Source organism: Octodon degus, unplaced genomic scaffold (assembly GCF_000260255.1).
Source record: "Octodon degus isolate 3935 unplaced genomic scaffold, OctDeg1.0 scaffold00010, whole genome shotgun sequence".
NCBI lineage: Eukaryota > Metazoa > Chordata > Mammalia > Rodentia > Octodontidae > Octodon > Octodon degus.
The window spans coordinates 27,688,790-27,691,937 of NW_004524586.1; positions in this window are offsets into that span (position 1 = coordinate 27,688,790).

Genomic DNA, 3,148 nt, shown 5'->3' on the forward strand with positions numbered 1-3,148 from the left:
CTTTTCTTTTCTTTTCTTTCTTTCTTTCTTTCTTTCTTTCTTTTTTTTTTTTTTTGGAACTGGGGATTGAACTCAGGCCCTTGCACTTGCCAGGGAAGCGCTTATTCTACTGAGTCATCTCCCCGGCCCCAGAATTTGCTTTCTTTTAAGGGTGAGTAGTATTCCATTATATGCATATGCCACATTTTAGTTTTTTATTTGTCAGTGAAGGGTCTTGGGATTGCTCCCGTCCTCCGTTTCCTGTGAATAGTATTTCTGTGATGGTGGATGTACAAATGTCTCTTCAAGACGCTACTTTCAGTCCTATTGGGTGTACAGTCAAAAGTGGAATTGTTGGGTCATTAGGTACTCTATGTTTAATTTTTGGAAGAGATGCTAAAAGTGTTTTTCATGTCATACTTTTTTTAAAAAAATGTATTTAGTACAGGGTCTACAGGGTCTCACTGCACAGCTTGGACTCGTAATGATCCTCCTGCTTTCAGCCTCCCCAGCACTGCGGTTACAGGTGTGTGCCACCACGCCCAGTCTTGGTGGCCTGCTCAGCACACGCTCGGGGCAGGGCCAGCATGACCTGCGGTGCTGGGGATCGAATCCTGATCCTGTGCTTGCCGCAGAAGACGCTTAGTCTGTTGAGCTATCTCACCGGCCCCACCCTCGCACTTTATGAACGTGAGTTGGCAAGTCCTGGAAGGTTTGATTTCCATTTTCCTAATGAGACTGATGTTGAGCCTCTTTCTATATACTCACTGGCCAGCCGCATATGTTCCATGCAGAAACGTCTCATGGATGAATTTTTTAAATTTTATGACTTGTGGTTTTATTTTATAACTCATACTGAAATATTGTGTTTAACCGAAGATCATAAAGACTGTCCTATGTGCTCCTGAGAAGTTTTGTAAGTTTGACACTTAAATTTAAGTTTATTTATAATCCATTTTGTGTAACATTTTCCCCTCCTATTCCATTTACTTCTCCCTCTTCTTTTTTCCTCTCTGCAGATGACTACATAATTATTTCAGCAGCATTTTTGAAAAACTGTCTTTACTCATTAAATTCTGTTGGTATTTTCATTGAAAATCAATTGGATAGACAGATAAATAGATCGGAACTATGTTTGGACCCTTCTACACATACATTTGTATATATTTGTATGGTAAATACTGAGGTTGATTGCTAAGTCTTTATAATAAAGTCTGAATTTAGGCAGAAGGCTTAAGACGTATGTAAGCCTTCCACCTCTGATTTTCCAAAATAAAATTGGATTCTCTTGGTTCTTTGCGTTGCTATTTAAATTTTGGGACTCTAAGCTCTTTGGCAATAAGAGGTATGTCCATACCTTTACTGTCATCCCATTGTCCTTTCCATGGTACCTGATAAAATATATTTCATACCTGTTGAATGATCCGTTAGTGCAAAATGACTGGATTAGGAGGTTTCAACTCACTGACTTCTAGACTCTTAGGGTTTGAAAAAGCTATGCCAATGAAGATTAAGCTCAGTGACCGTCATTGAAATAAATGAAAAACTGAGGCTCAGGTGAGTTGTGTATGGTCAGAGGGTGACTCAGAATCAGTTGGGGCCAGAACTTGGGTCTTTGATTTACCTGCTCCTAAATTAGGCCCTGGGCTTACTGGGTGGGTGGATCTGTAGAGCACTACTTATGTGGCACGGGTAAGATTTTATTTTTCCTTTAATACCAGCACTCATCCATAATGTGCCAGATCACAGGGTTACCGAGAGCAATAGGACTCAGTACTTATATGTTCACGGTCTATTAGAAGCTATTTTTATATTCCTCATTCAAAGCGCCCCAGACAAGATCCCTACGTGTGTGTGTGGTCTAGGAAATGAGCCTAACAGGAGCACTTAGGCCTCTGTGTTTTAGTAGCAGACTTAAAGCAAGTTAGTGCCTGAGTGAATTTGATCAAAGGCTCTTTCCAGAGGCACAAACAATAATGTTGTACGGCATTGCAAAATTCTTGCAAAGTAAACAGCTCGCACATTACAGGTGCTGTCGTCTGCACACCTGCCTCGGCGGCCTTGCTGAGCGCAGACATTCCGGGCCTTAATGGATGGCCATGAAATTGACAAATTAGGGGGGAGGAAATTGCCTCTGTGAAAGCTCGCGTTCATCCCGCAGGAGTGACTCAGCTTCTTCTTCCCTTGAGGCTATAATTTCAGTTTCTTTTCTAATGGACACATTGATATTTTCTGCTTACTTCTCACCTTACGGCCTACTGAAAATTTCCTGGAAGGGAAATAGAGACGTTAGAAGGCATTATTCAAAAAAGCAGCTTTTACGGGAATCAAATCTCTCAGTATTAGATTCAGGCGGTGCCTGACGGAGGAGCATTCCTAAATTTCCATCAGCTCTCACTAAATGCTACCCTCTTACGATGGTAAGAATGGGTTTCATTCTTTAACAAATTTAAATTTAATTTTTATTTTTACTAGGACAAGTTTGCAGTGCATGAGGATCACACTCCTGGTGAAGCACTCGTAGGGTGCACGCTGCGTCTAATTCTTTTTACATTCCCCCTCCTTCCCCCTCCGCTCCCCTCCATCCTTGTTTCCCTTCACATTATTACTAAACAAAAACAAATATTAATTACATTTGAAAGCTTTAAAATATGCTGTATCTTTTATCAAAGAAACTGTTTTCCCAGTAATGTGCTGTGTATTTGGATCTCAAGGAAACAGAATTAGATTAATATAATGACTATCTATTACCTTAGCTTAAGAACTAGGCATTTCCAGTAATATAATTACTGTTCTCTGTGAGTTTGTCCTGGGCTCATTTTTTTGACCTCTTTTTCAGGGGCAACCGCCGTTCTCAATTTTGTATTTATGATAACCTGTATTTCTTTTTTTTTTTTTTAATTTTATTTGTGTGTGTGTGTGTGTGTGTGTGTGTGGCTGTGATGTGGTGCTGGGGGATTGAACCGCGGTCCCTGTGCTTTGCTAAGCTTGTTCTAAGTAGGTGCTTTAGACCACTGAGCTGTCTCACCAGCCCCGGGAAACTTTAATTTCTAAAGGTAATGGCAACTCTCGACCTTAACGCCATCTTCTTAGGACCCTCTGCACCATGAGAGCCAAGTGGAGGAAGAAGCGAATGTGCAGGCTGAAGCAGAAAAGAAGAAAGATGAGA